Here is a 15,185-nt window from a genome sequence, read left to right on the forward strand (position 1 = left end):
GCCCTGATGTAGACACTGCACCTGGGTTATCCAGAGGGATAACCCAGCTGATGGATGTCTGGGATGCTCTAACTCTCCCTTACATCCCTCTGAAGGTGTAGGATTCCCAGGAATGTGTGTACATCACCACACCATTGCCCCAGGCATTTAAACCCAGACTCAACCATTTCCCACAGGTTGGGAAGCTCTGAAATGAATGGATTTGCTCCAGAGGCTGGAGGTGGGGACAGATCCATGTGAAAATCAGGGAAAATCATGTCTTTTGTGACAGGCTCAAATTAATTCCTTTATTCCCTTAAATGCTTCGCCACCCGCCCTCCGTGTCATGACAGCGGGGGAAAAAATGGGATTTCTGAGGGCATTAATCCTTCCCTTAATGCTTTAAAAGGCATCGAGTTTATCCAAAACATTCTGAAATTGCCTGTAAATGGTGCCACTGCCATGCAGGAGTCAGGGAACGGAGCCCTGGGGGTCACTGGGATGAATCCTGACCCTGGAGCTGGGCTATAAATGTGGTCTGACCCTTGCAATTCGGTGGAGCCAGGCTGGAAACTGCTGGAGCTGCTGGAAGGCAGAAATCCTGAGCTGTATCGGATTAATCACCTTGTGTCCCTTAATTGGCAGGATCTGGGCTGGGATGTGCTCTATCCCACCCCTTGGAAAGCCTCGGATGGCTTCTGGTTGTACTTCCCTGAATAAAATCATAATTTCCAGTCTTCCTGAGCTTCTTCCCTCTGTCTGCTCCAGGTTTTGGGGCTTCCAGGGGTGCCTGCCCAGCCGGGAGCGGATCTTGCCGAAGGGAGACCTTGGAAGTGCCACAGGCTGGATGAAACGATTTGTTGGAATGCTAAATTTGGCAGCAGCTTTTCATCCAAAGCGGAGCCACTTTGCACCTGTCTGGGAAGATAAAGGGACTGGGAATGAGCGTGAGGGGGATTTTTCTGCCTGAACGGGATACAAAGGCCTCGGCACAAATGAATTCCGGAGCTTCAAAGCCTTTCCTGAATGTTTTTCCGCCCCTGTCAGGCTGTTTTATTTCCCAGGTATGGTGATATCACCCAGCAGACCATTTGAAGGCTGCTCCACTTGCTTTAAGGAGGAATGGGCAGGCGAGGATGTGCTGCTATTACCTGCTGGATCAGCTTTTCTGGGACAGAGATTTTTTTTTTTTTTTTTTTTTTTTTTTTTTTTTTTTTTTGCTATTTTTCAATGCCTTTTTTTTTTTTTGCAGTAGGAGCATCTAAGTTGTGTCCTTGGATGATGGCAGCTGCCGTGTTCAAAGGGAATCGCTGTCCTTCCTCCCAAAGGGGATGGTTGTTGTGGTGTGTCCCTCCTCACAAGGGTTTTTTGGGAAGAGGGGGTTGGTTGGAAGGGACCTTACAGCTCATCCAGATCCAGCCCCCCTGCCACAGGCAGGGACACCTTCCACTGTCCCAGGTTACTCCGAGGCTGGTCCAGCCTGGTCTGGGACTCTTCCAGGGATGGGGCAGCCACAGCTTCCTGGTGAAATCCATTCCAGGGTCTAACAATTTCTTCCCAATATCCCATCTAACCCTGCTCTCTGTCAGTGGGAAGCCATTCTTTCTTTTCCTGTCACTCCATACCCTTGTGAATAGCTCTCTCCATCTCTATTGGGAACATATTTTCCTGATAGGAAAGGACTGCTTTTCCATGCTGGGCATTGAAAGCAGAGTGCCCTCCGTGAGGGAGACCACAGTGCTGTGCTGGGTAGTTTTCCAGAGGGAAGGGATGTTGGGAGAGCCCCAGGTGTGGCTGAGGGGAGTTTTTTATTGCTCCCTGAATTCCCTGATTGAGGGGCAGGAAGGTTGGAACCTGGCTGTGCTCCCAGGGAACAAGGCACAGGACAAGAGGAAATGGCCCGAACTTGTGCCACGGGAAGTTCAGATCGGACACCAGAAGGAATTTCTTCATGGAAAGGGTGATGATACACTGGAAGGGGCTGCCCAGGGAGGTAGTGGAGTCCCCATCCCCGGAGGTGTTTAAGGAATGACTGGATGTGGCACTCAGCGCTCCGGGCTGGGAGACAAGGCACGGATTGTCGCAGGTTGGACTCAGTGGTCCTGGAGGTCTTTTCCAAGGGAATTGGTTCCTGTGGGATCCTTCCGTGATTCCAGTGGTATCTTTCTGTGATAATACGGGTAGGGCAGGTGAGGATCGGCCCAGGAGCGGCCTCTGCCCGTAGCAGGCGGGGTTCCCTGGATCCCCCCGAGAATTCCCCGCTGGAATCGCGGCCGGCCCGGCACTGCCCCGCCCCGTGGCGCTACCGCCGGGCGCCACCAGGCGGCGCCGCCGCGCCCCGCACCCCTGGTTGCCGTGGCGACCGCAGGTTGCGTAGCGGCCCTTACGCAGTTGGCGCAGTGGGCGGCCCCGGCGAGGCGGGGGCGGCCCCGGCAGGGCGGAGGCGGCGTTGGAGAATCGGGGGCCGCAGGGCCCCCGGCATGGAGGAGGCGGCGGCGGCCGCGGCGCTTCCGAGGCGGCGGCAGCGGGAGCGAGGTGAGGGACGGCGATGGGAATGGCGCGGCAGCGGGGGCCGGCGCTGCGGCAGGTGCGGGGGAGCCGGGAGGGCGCTGGCAGGGCCGGGGGAGCGCCCGCCGCCGCCCCCCGCCCCGCTGGGCTGCAGGCCCGTGCTGCCCGAGGGGTCTGGATCCCGCAGGAAGGGCGGCATTCCCGGCGGGAGGGCCCCGCTCCGTGTGGCCTGCGCCCCGTGGGGAGCGGTGGGATTCCACCTGCGCCTCTGGGAAGCCGCCATCCTGGCCCGGGCAGGTGCGAGGCGTGAAGGTGATGCCGCCGTTCGGGAGTCGGGATGCTGCGGTGGGAGGCGGGAGCGGTGCTGCGAGATGTCCAGGGAGGAGAAGCTGCGGTGTGGGTGTGACACAGGGATTCTTGCTTCCAGCTTTTATTACTTCCCGCAGGGAACGGTACCTGACTTGAGCAACGCGGGCGGATGCTGAGCCGTGGCCGTAAAATTCCCAAATTTAGGATCGCAGGCAGCTGCAGAAGTGAGATAGCCTTATGAAAGTAAGGGAAATGTCGCTCCGAGATCTTGGAGCTGGGATGCTGCCAGGCTGCTCGGCCAGAATTCCCGCTGTGCCCAATTCTGGGAATTAGTACCTGCTGGTGCATTTGGGACAGGCTTCAGTTGGCACTGGGAATATGGGAATGGGGATTGCCGAGCCTGGTGCATGCCATGGTCCTTAGAGCCTGCTCCAGGTGGGAAATCACGGAATAATTCACCAAGGTGGGATATAGAACCCTGGGAAATGAAAGCAGCAAAACTCTGGGGAATGGTTTTAAAGGAAAGGACTATTCCAAGGTGGGAATATTCATCTCCCCCCGGGTGAAACTTAGTGGGGATGAGTTGCTGCATCCTCCTGGCTGGACAGGGAGAAGCATCCGAGTTTTTGTGGTCAGGCTGAGTATTCTTAAATGGGAGATAATGAAATTGTGGGAAGTGGCTCTTGGAAAGCTTCGGACTCTCTGTGATTCTGGCATTGGCTTGGCTGAAATGTGTATCCTGTGGACACTGCTGGAAGAAGCTTTCCAAGTTGGAAACCTGAGCTGGGGGAAGGTGTTTGTTGTACCAGGTGTTGGTTTTCAGGGTCATGAAAGTTGCACGGGGGGTCTTAAAGCTGCTGGGGAAATTCCAGCAGTGCCAGCTTGGACTGGGAATGGCTGAGGGGGTCGGGAATGCCCAACAGGGACAAGAGATGTGGAAAAGCATCTGTTACGTGGTAGATGATACAAATAACCTGGAATTTCTGCAGCCAAAACCCTTCAGCAAGGAGCAGGATAAAATTCCCCCTTTGAGTAGGAATTTAAATTGGAAATTTGGGAGTTGGCAGCTCTGCTGTCCAAAATTTTACTCAAGAGGGTCAAAATCAGGGATTTAAGGATATGAACTATGTACTGCAGGTACTGACTTTGACAGTGCTGACCTAAAAAAATCCTGATTTGACCCGAATTCCCATTTAAATTAAGACACAGGGCACTTTTTGCCTGCTACCTGCACAGCCAGATCTGAATCCTGGAGAGAGGGAATGCTGTAAATCCCTCTGTGGTTGCTGGGAAAAGGGTGGTGAGAAAGGGAAGCTTCTCTGGGCTGTGTCCACCCGTTCCCTTTTTGGAGGGCTGGGGAGGGGCAGTTGTGCAATGATGGGATTTAAGGGAAGTGCTGTGCCAGGAGGGAAAGTGAGAAGGGTGGAAATGCTCCTCCCAATGACCAAAAATGTGAGGAGTAAAAAAAATCCTACGTTTTGGAAACTTTGTTAAAATTCTCTGGACAAACAATTAGAGCAACCGAAAAAAAACCCTTCTGCTTGAGGGGGTTTTTTTGGACTTTGTGTGGGAATCTCAGTCCTGCTCCTTCTGCTCTCCCTCCCCTTGGAAGTTAATTAATTGAGAGCTGGCTGCTCCAAACGAGGTCACTTGGATTTCAGAGCTGCCCTATCATTGTATGGATTTGCAAAATCAGGATTTACGGCTTGTGTGCCTTAGAAATTTTTCCTTAAAGTGGTATAATCCTGGTTTTTGGGGGTCTTTTCCAGGCAGCTGGAAGGATGTAGGGAGGAGAAGTGTTCGAATTGGAGAGTGTAAAGCTTGGGAAGCTGCTCAGCTTTGGATGGAGAAGAGTTTGGAGAAGCTTCCAGTCATTCCCAGGCCTGGCTGTCATTTATAAAACTTCCTTGGACTAAGGCAGCAGGAATTCTCTTCTGTCCCAAACATCCTTGTCCTGTCTGAAGACTTTTTTGGGGGAGAATTAAACCTTTTTACTTCCCCTAGACCACACAGCTTTATTCTAGGGACCCTACACCCTGCTTTTCCTCCCTCTCATTCCATCTTTCCCAAATAAATGACCCTTGGTTCCACCTCTGCTCCCAACAGTGATCCAGCTGATGAATAAGAACATCCCGTGCTGGATTGAGCCCTGGAGTTTGAGGAATTTCCAGTTAAAGACGCAGCAGTTGAGATGGGGTGAGTGAAACCATTTTAATCTGCTCCTGGAGCTGCAGGGCTGGAGTTTTTTGGGCATTGGGAGCAGATGAAAGTGGCCTTTGTGCCATGGGAAGTGTGACAATGGACTTTTGTGGGATCTGCAGAGAGTGCTGGGATGTTTATTCCTGCTGGGATAGATGGGAGTCAATCAGGCTCTTCATTCCAGGCCAGTTTGGAGCTGATATTTTTGTTATTTCATACATGATATTGTTAATTCAGGTGTGTTTCTATACCTTATTGTGTGGATTTTTAGGGAGAAATCAGAGAAAAAAATCCTTGGAAAATTTGCCAGGTGCAGCACCCACCCAGCTTGGAACTTTGAAAATGGAAGAAATTAGAATGGTCTTCCAGGTTTTGGTAAAAAATGGGAAGGTTTGCCCTGCTGAGGAATATCTTACCCTGAAATATGGACAAAAATGCTGCTGGACCCTAGCAGGGATTTTGGATACAGGAAGTAATTCCCACAGAGTTTCAGGAAAAATGAGCCCTGTACCTTCAGGCATTCCTTCTTCCTCCTTTTCTTTCCATTCTCCCCTCTTTCCAGTGGAAGGCACATGGATTCCTTACCTCTGGATCTCTTTGGAAAGATGAAATTAAAAAAAGCTTTGGATTATTTTCCTCTTCCTTGCAGCAGGAGCTGGAAATCTGCATGGCAGGCAGAGACTGTCAGGAATTCTGTCCTGGGCTCTTAATCCAGGAGTTTCTTCTTTAACTCAAATCCTTGCTTCACTGCCCTTGTGCTCCAGCAGATCCCTGAAAATCCTCATCCTGCCCCATCCATTGGCATTTATCCCTCTCTTTGAGGAGCCTTCTGAGCTCCTCTTTGAAGATCTGTGGAATTGCCTGAAAATTCCTGGCTTTTTGTTCCCTTCCAGCTGAGATTTTGGTTCCTACGTGTTCCCTTGGTGTAGAATTAAAACAAGTGGGTTCTTCAGGGCTGGCTTTGAGCTCAATAGGAATTTTTCCCTGAAAACAGGATACAAGATGTAATTTAGAGCCTTCAAGTTTTCCTGTTGTTTTTCATTTGCCATTTCATCAGAAGTCAGTGGCAAATATCCCAGTACAGCTCGCTCATAGCCATCAGTAAATATGGGAATGCCACCTTAAATGAGCATTTTCCACTACTTTTTTCCTCTGGAACCTGTTTCCTTGGGATTTCTTGGCCTGAAGGCTTTATTATCCCCACAGATCTGAGTGATCCTGATTTTACATCCAGGCAGGCTGCAGGACAGAATCCTTATCCTTGTTCTTTTGGAATAAAATGCTGAATCCCTCAGGCCACCTTAAAACATTTGAACTGGATAATGAGAAGAAACAGGAAAATTCAGGACATTCCTATTATAGTTCAGTGCAGCAAATAGAAAATGGGGAGGTTGGGATGGAATTCAGCCCTTTCTTCCCTGAAAGGTGCTTTTCTTCCCTGGAAGGTTCCCATTTGGATGTGTCCTGCTGCTCCATGTCTGCTGGAAGTTGGAATTTCCACAGCTTTGCATCCTTTGGGATGAAATTTATTATTTTGTCATGGCTTGTCTTTGCAGCCCAGATCCATGGTGTTGACACAGCCTGGATGTATTTTTGGAATATGGATTTCAGCTCCAAACTGGGAGCCTCTGGAGGCTTGGCTTTTCCCATTGGGTCTGATAAATGATCCTGCAAATTGGTGCTGTTTTCTCCCGTGGGAAATGAACTGTTTCACCTCCCAGAAAATCAGAACAAGGCAGGTGCTGCTTAGGAGCTTCCAGCATCTCAGCCAGCCGGGGATTGTCCTGAAAAACTTTATCCTGCTCTGCTTGGATGCCATGATTAGAATCCTGGAATGATTTGGGTTGGAAGGGGCCTTAAAACTCACCCACTATCCCAGGAAACTCCAAGCGCCATCCCACCTGGCCTTGGACACTTCCATGGATCCACAACTTCCCTGGGCACCCTCTTTCTTGGTGATATCCAGATCCTATAAATGTTCTTCATGTACCTCTGGGCCACGTTTAACCTTTGGAAGCACATTCCCCTTTTTGTGACTCCGGGTTTTTTCCGGCTGATTCAGTTGTTTGTCACCATCTCCATGGCACCAGAGCATCCGCTAATGACAACCAGCATTTCCCTAAATGAGAGCATTCAGGGATGAACTGGATTTTTCCTTGGAGAGGGGAAAACATATGCCCTGTCAGAGGAAGGAGAAAAACTTCCCATAAAAGCAGGAATTTGTGATTTGTGCTGCTCATTTTCTTCCCTGGATAGAGTAGGGAATAAGGGAAAATTTCGTGGAGAGATTTTGTGCTCTGTGGGATTGCTCTTCCCTCTACCTTTGTCAGTTCTCCCTTATTTTCTAGTGGAAAAAGAGACATCCATGTTCCAAAACTGGAAAGATTAGAGCTTTCCTCAAAATTCACTGACAAATCCAGGGGCAAAATTCCCTTCCCCTTTGTGGAATTGTGGTGTTAAAACTTCTGTGGGAAGCCACAGGTTGCTTTGTCCGGAAAACCTTCTTCCCTCTAAATTTTGTGGCTATTCCTGGATCAATGTGTTGCTTTTGGAAAAGAGTCTTTTGGCCTTTAAAAAAAAGAAGGGATCATATTTTCTCCCTGAGCTCGTTTGAACACCTCCAGTGCCATAATCGAATTTAACTCAGTAGGAAACGGGCACATCCCCAAATCCAGTGTTATCCATGGTTACTCCAAGGCCTGATAGAGCCTGAGATAAAGGGATTTGTTGCATGGAACCCTTTGCCTTATGGAATCCCAGCTGGCAAGGAGAATTTCGGGACTCTCTGGGGCCTTGCTCTGACTTTGTGTTCCCCTTGGATGAGGGCGGAGGAATGAGGAGAGGCGAGCTGGGAGGTGGGAAGCACGTGGGAAGCTGCAGAAAATGCTCGGGAATGGGCGGCTGAGTAAGTGCGGAGCCTCCTGGGAATACTGGCAGAGTTGGTGAAATTCCCTTGTGAGGTGGGGAGCAGGAATTTGGGGAGGGAAATCGGGAACATGCCAGTGTTGGAAGTTTCTCCGTTATCTAACGTGTGAGTTTGCAGGATGTGTTTTATTCTGGAGAAAAGAAGGGTTGGGGGAACTTCTCATTCCCTACAACTCCGTGACTGGATGTGGGAGCCAGGTGGGATTGGGCTCTTCTCCCAGGGAACAAATGACAGGACAGGAGGAAGCGGCGTCAAGCTGCATCAGTGGAGGTTTAGGTTGGATATTGGGAATATTTCTTCATGGAAGAAGTTGTAAAGCACTGGAAGATGCTGCCTAGGGCAACAGGGACTGGTGGAGTCCCCTTTCCTGAAGGGATTTAAAATCCATGTGGATGTGACACTTTGGGACATGGGTAAGTGGGTTGATTGTTGGATTTGACGATCCTAAAAGTCTTTTCCAAGTCTTAACAATTCCATGATTCTCTATGTGCAGGCCAGGCACTCCTGAGGGGTTTGATGTTCCCAACTTTTCCCATGTCCTTCATACCATAACCCATGTTTTGTGTCCATGGATTTGTTGGCTCCTTACCTGTTTGTTCCCTGGAATGGCTTGAACCCTGTTTTCCAGCCATTTCTGGGTAGGAACTCCAAGGATTCTCACATTTTGCCTTGATGCCCTGGGACACACAAGGTTTAGTTTGGTCCTCAGGGGAATGATCCTGCCAGATTTTCCTTCTCTTGGTGGATGACAAGACAGGGAAGTGAACTTTTGGAATTGCGACATCCGCAAGCCCGGTAAGGACTCACGGTTCCGGGTTTTTGGGATACGCTGAGGGGATTCAGGCAGCGGAACTGATCCGAGGTGGCTTTTAACGACTCCGGGCTCACCCAGATCCTTCTGGCTCAGGAGAGCGGAAGGGAATGCGCTGTGTTTGTTCACTGGATGCTCATCCCAAGGCTCGGATTAGTTCAGCGTTCCGCGGCAGCTCCAACCGGGTGGACAAGGTGCTGGGGAGGTGTCACCTGGGCAGGCTGAGGAAGAGGCGGAGTCGCCTCAGGGAATGTGGGATTCTCTCCAACACGGGGGATCCTGGACTGTCCTCAGCCAATTATCCTCTTAAAACCTTGGGGTGTTGTGCAATGGACGAGTCAATCACAGGATATCCCAAGTTGGATGGAGCCCACAGGGATATTGGAATCCTGTTGTCCTTGGTGTTCCCAGCTGCCCTTGTATTTATCCTGTCATTTTCCAGAGGCTCTCCTCGTTTTCCTTTCCATGTTAACTCTTAATTGAACAACACTTGGAAGCAGGATGTGGATTGTGGAGAGTGAGAGGCGCTTCCCACTGCTAAGAACTGAGGCTTCTCATTCCAGAAAAGCCTAGATAGAGGGGGTTTGGAAAACCAGATGGAATGGGAAGAACTCATCCTGGTGCCTGTTCCTGTAGCTGCAGGATTTTGCCTTTTGTGTGCCAGAGCTGGGAAATGCTGCCCTTTGGAGTGCAAAAAGCGTGGAAGGGTGTGGTCCGAACAATCCGGAACCTTTTCACCTGAAAGCACCTGATTTATGACACCAAAATCCCAATGTTAACGTGGATTTGTTTGGTGAACTGCTCAGCTCCGAGTTCCCTGGGGCTGGGCCAAAACACTCCCTCCTGCCTGGCATGGAAAACACAGCCCTGGAGCCTCTGCTCTGGAGCACGAGGGCTCAGCATTCCCGATAAACAGTGAGTTGGCCTTTCTGTTCTTCCAGCAGGTGCTGTTTGGCTCAACCTTAATATTTAGGGAAGGTTTTGGGTGGAGAGTGGGAGCAAATCCACTTTTCCTTCTGGAATGCTTTCACCATTCCAGTGTGTCAGGGCCTGGAAGTTTTACATGGATAGGAGGAAAGCAGATGGATCTTCTGCCTCAGTGTCCAGAGGTAAAAGGTTTTGTGCCAGAGGGTGTGATACTGGAATTCCTGGTTGTCCAGGCCTGGATAAGCAGGAGATCCTGTTCCCAGACAACGTGACCATTTGTTGCTCTGTACTTGAGATAGCTATCCTGGTGTTTGCTCAGCTCCTTACACCTGACTGCAAGGGTTTTCCAAGGAATTTGCATTTCAAAATGGAGTTTTTGTTGAAACTCTGGGTTTTTTTGGGGAGAAAAAGTGAGAAAAATCCCATTAGGAGAGAGGAAAAGGGAGGAATTCAGGACTTGGTGGCCCCTGGGGCTGTGGCTGCTGCTCCCTTTTCGGAGGAGAAATGAGAGAATTATTCTTTTACTTTTCCCAGTGTTTATAGTATTCCAGCTGCTGAGGCTCCATTAGACATTGCTGCTCTTGGAAAAGGAGATGAGGTTGGAAGTTCTCATGTTCCTATGGGAACAGGGAGTTGCAAGGCTTGGAGTTCTCATTTATAAGAAGATTTGTCAGAAAAGGTAGGAAAGGCATTTAATTTCTGACTTAAGTGGAAAACCAAGATTCCTTCTCTCTCAGTTGGCTCCTGGCTCTGAGTTTTCCCATTCCAGGTTGCTCTGTGGCCTCGGAGTTAATTACAAGTTGGATAAGGAGATGCCCAAATCCGCCCTGCTGGGTTTTTTTGCTGACTCAGCAGCTCAGAGTTCCTTTTTTTAGGGAGGGGGGCAGCGAAAAGACCATCTTGGATTCCAGATGCTTGTGGAGCAGGGTTAGAAACCCCCTTGGGATGGCTTTTCCAGGTTAAGCTGTTCCTGAATCTGCTTTTCCCACCTCCTTGGAAGTAGATAAGATATTCAGGACAGAGAAATCTGGTTTCTGTGCAGCTGTTGTTTAAATAGCTCCCAAGGAATATGGGACTTTGCCCAGTCCTGTCTGCATGCCTCTTCCTGGGAATATTGCCCCATGTGTGCTCAGAAAGGCTGGAGGGGGGGGGGGAATTCAGGAAAACGTCTGCGTTGTGTGAGGGAAGAGGAATTGCAGCCCCAAAGTTCACTTAGAAAATGGAAATGGGAAAAAGATGAGAGGTCAGTTAAGGAAGAACTGTGGTTTTTAAACGTTTCCAGCCAAATCCAATTGGAAAACAGGCACGTGCCATGGGATGGGGCCTGGGTTTCAGTGTGCTGGGATCCTGACTGAAGCAGCTGTGCAGTTTTTCCCTGTGGGAGCTTCCCTAGGGTTCTTCTGCCACTGCACCATGGCTGGGTTGTGGTCAGCGCATCTGGGACTCTTGCCTGAGGGATCCAATCCCTTAATTGGTCATAAATCTGGGATTTGGGACTTCTGCCTGAAGGTTGTCATCCCTTATTTTGTAATAATGGGGTTGTCTTTTTTTTCCCTCTAAATTTGGATTTTTGATTAATTAGTGGCTGTTATTAATTATTACTTGGTACTTTAATACTTCAATTTTCCATGTTTCCAATGCTGCAGAATGGAATTTGAATTCATCTGTCCCTTTGGAGGGCAGGGAAGTTTCAGCTCTCCAGTTGAAGGGGAGCTCTGCCTTCCTTGGAGCCTTTTTCCTTGGAACTATTTTGGGAACATGACTTCATCTTCCTCCTGGAGCGGGGGAAAAGCCCACCCCAGAAACGTGGGGGATTCAGAGCTTCTGTTCTTCCCTGCAGAAAATCACGGAATTGTGCCTCAGATTTCCCTGAAATGGGGGTGTTGGATCGTTGTAGGAGGGAAAAGGGGTGAGTTGTGCTGCTGGTGGACAGATCTGTGTTCTCCAGAGGTCACTCCTTGCTGGCAGCCCAGAGCAGGAATGGGATTCCTGGGTGCTGGCAGCTGAGGGAGGGGTGTTAAAGAGGCAGCTCCTGCTGGCTTTTCCAGTGATTCCAACCCCTTCCCTCCTTGTTTTCTCTTGGATGTTTACCTCTGGATTCTTTGGCTCCCATCCTGGTAATGCTAAACCCTGTGGTGGACTTGGGAAGAGCTGGATGAGGGTGGAGGTGAGATTTTATCCCAATACATTTCAGAGCCTGGATTGTCCCTTCCTATCCCCCCGCTGCTTTCCTGGTGGAAACACAGAATTTTCCCATTTTGGTATGTTGTCTCCTTCCTGGCTTATTGGGGAGAGAGGGAAGAAGGGGATGTGTGAGCTGCTGGTGCTGGAATTTAAAACTTCCTCATGGAAAGGAATGGGGTCATCCCAGTGTCCTTTTTCCCTTTTCCAGCTTCAGTCTGGCAGCTGGAACACCTTGAAAATTCCAGCCAGGAAATCATGTAACTGAGGGGGGAATTATTCCTAGTGTCATTCCATAACCTGATTCCCTTACTCCAGAGCGATCATTTGATCTTTTGCTGGACACTGATCCCAGCTGGGAGCAACCAATATGGTGGAGGGAGGAAGAAACCTGTTGACATGGAGTTTTTCCAGCTTAAGGAATGCTTGGGTTCATCCTGTGCTGGACAATTCCAGGCTGAATGCTGGAGCTGGATATTCCCTGGGTCTGTGTGCTCTGCTGTTTCCCTCTTTGCAGTAAAAATAAAATCATTCAATATCCATGGGATCTTTATAAATCCTTAAATATCCATGGGAAGTTGCAAAAACAGGAATGTCATCAGTTGGAGACATTGATTGATTTCTTTTTTCCCCACTGGAGAAGGTGTGTTGTCTGTGGAATGTGGGAAAGACTGTCAGGAACCTGGCTGGGTAGGTGTGTGAGAAGCTCCTGGAATTCTGGGAGCTGTTAGGAGCACTCAAGAGATCCCTTCTCCAAGACACCTTTGGAATTTCTCTTTGAAAAAAAATCAAAGCCATCTGACAAGCCAGGTGACAAGTGACACTGGAGTTGTGCCAAGGGAAGTTTTAGGTTGGATACTAGGGAAAATTCCTTCATGGAAGGGGTTGCAAAGCATCAGAACAGGCTCCAGTGGTGGAATCCCCATTCCTGGAAGGATTTAAAATCTGCATGGATGTGGCACTTGGGATAGTTGTGGTGGCCTTGGCGGTGCTGGGGAACGTTAGACTGGATGATCTTGGAGGGCTTTTCCAACCTGAACAATTCCATGATCCGTTTGTCCGTGCTGTTGGACACACAGAAGTCTCAGCCTGTCATTTGAGGACAATTTGCCTCTCCCCTGGGCTGTGGGATCCCAAAACATCTCCACAAGGATGCAGGCAAAATTCCTGTTATTCCTTATCAAAAAGTCTGGGAGTATTTTCCCTTGCTGCCCAGAAGAGAACTGTAGGAGATCTCAGTTTGTGCCTGTGCTCAGAATTTAAGGCTGAGGCAAGGAACTGAGGCAAAAAGAGGCACAGGACTGGGATGGAGAAGAGTCGGACTTGGGCAGGGGTAATTCCTGATCCTTCAGAGCTTGATTATTATTCTTTAATCAACTGTGTTAACTACAATATCATCTTGCTCCCAGGCCTCTGAGCTCTGATCAGGGGTGAAGATGTGAACTGAAAAAGGTGGAATAAAGGAATTTTTTCAAGCTTTGGAAGTTCACTTGTCCTGGCAATAACGGAATGAGTCACCAAACCCCAACTCTGGTGCCTGTGATCTCTTCCCAGCTGATTAGAGCATTGCCACCAAGAGCTCTTCCAGGCATTTCCTTTTGAAGCTTAATTGAAAAAGCTCTGGATGATTGGATACTTCATGGTTAATTATAAGATAATTAAAGAAAAGCAGAGAAAATCCACACCTGGACCAATCCTGCCGAAGGAATCTCTGCAAAGGCACTCCATTTAATTACCAGGATGGCCACGCGTTGCCTCGGGAATGAGAGTAAAAAAGGAATTTCTAAAGGAATTTCTTTTCCAGCAGCTTCAAACTGGTTGGGCTGGGAGCCAGGGGCTTGTCCTGAAGTAGATCCCAATGAACAGATTTTTTCCTTATAATCCTGTTAGGATTATAAATTGAAGTGTGAAATTTGTTTGGAATTCGCGTCTGCTGGAGGAGGGGAAATCAATTGCAAAATGCATCCCTGTGCTGTTGGAGCAGGGATCCTTCCTGTTTTCTGAGGATTGCCAACTTCCCTGGACAAGATTTGAGCCCATTTTGTCTTTGGAAAAATGGATTTGCTTTCCAAAAGCTGTGGGGGTGTTGAATTTGGTAGAGAAGGATTGGGATCACCTGGCCATGATCCAGGATGTCCAGCAGCCAGGTGGGAAATCCAGGTACAGCCCTGAGGGTGATCCTGCTCGAAAGGGGATGTTTCTCCTGTTCAATTCAGACATGAATTGAGGATAGGCTGGGATTGCTGGAAATGTTCAGCCTGGGCAAAAGAAAGCTCCAGGGACACCTTAGAGCTTCTTCCAGAGCCTAGAGGGGTTCCAGGAGAGCTGGAGAGGGACTTGGGACAAGGGGCTGGAGGGACAGAACAATGGGAATGGCTTCCCACTGCCAGAGGGCAGGGATAGATGGGATATTGGGAAGAGATGCTTCCCAGTGAGGATGGCAAGGCCCTGGAATGGATTTCCCAGAGAAGCTGTGGCTGCCCCATCCCTGGAAGTGTCGAAGACCAGCTTGGAGCAACCTGGGATAGTGCAAGGTGTCTTTGCAGGGGCTGGCTGGAATGGGATGAGCTTAAGGTCCCTTCCTACCCAAGCCATCTGGAATTAGGGATAGTTTTAGGAGGAGCACATTCATCTCAGTTTTGGGATCCTCCTATCTATATTTTAGGAATCACATGGCTGATTTAGTTTCTGGATCATCTCCTGCTTCTTCTAGTTACCTCCTGTCATAGCCTGGCATTCCCCAACTCCAGAGCTGGTGCATTCCCACACGTGGCCAGTTGATTTTTCCTGCTCCCTGTTTGCTTGGGAAGGATTGTTCCTGGTTTTCTGTGGTATAACCAATTGTTAGGAACATTCAGTTCCAATCTGTGCCATTCAGTTTGTGCCTGCACAGCTGCTGGGAGCCAAGGAATGCTTTTCCAGGGATTTCTTCGGCTGCAGCTCTGCTCTTGTCACATGGGCTCTCTGCTTCTGCCTCACCTCCTTTCACCTCCCTCTTGTCCAGCTTTTCCAAATGAATTCTGGCTCTGGAGCTGGTGGCTGAGAGTGCAGGGACAGTGTCCCTGGAGTGACAACTTTACAAGCTCCTTGCAAGCCCTGCTGAAGGACTCCCCCATAACAAGGGAAAGTGAGGAGGGTATGGAAACTGGTGGTATCAGGGAGAAAAATCCCAGGATAGTTTGGGTTGGAAGGGATCTGGAATGTGATCCAGGTCGATCCCCCAGCCAGGGGCAGGGACACCTTCCACTAGCCCAGGTTGCTCCAAGCCCCAGCCAGGCTGGCCTTGGACACTTCCAGGGATGGGGCAGCCACAGCTGCTCTGAGAAATTCAGGGTCTCATCGCCC

General features: G+C 49.5%; 1 protein-coding gene across 1 annotated transcript in view; it reads left to right on the plus strand.

The window, feature by feature from the left end:
- Positions 1-2,401: 2,401 nt before the first annotated feature.
- DAGLA (diacylglycerol lipase alpha) overlaps positions 2,402-15,185 on the plus strand; it is a 56,821-nt gene continuing 44,037 nt past the window's right edge. Inside the window, exons 1-2 of the mRNA XM_066551272.1 lie at positions 2,402-2,514; positions 4,903-4,992. The gene's annotated coding sequence lies outside the window, so the exon portion shown is untranslated. The remainder of the gene's footprint in view (positions 2,515-4,902; positions 4,993-15,185) is intronic.

The sequence above is a fragment of the Molothrus aeneus genome, chromosome 6 (assembly GCF_037042795.1).
Source record: "Molothrus aeneus isolate 106 chromosome 6, BPBGC_Maene_1.0, whole genome shotgun sequence".
Classification (NCBI taxonomy): Eukaryota; Metazoa; Chordata; class Aves; order Passeriformes; family Icteridae; genus Molothrus; species Molothrus aeneus.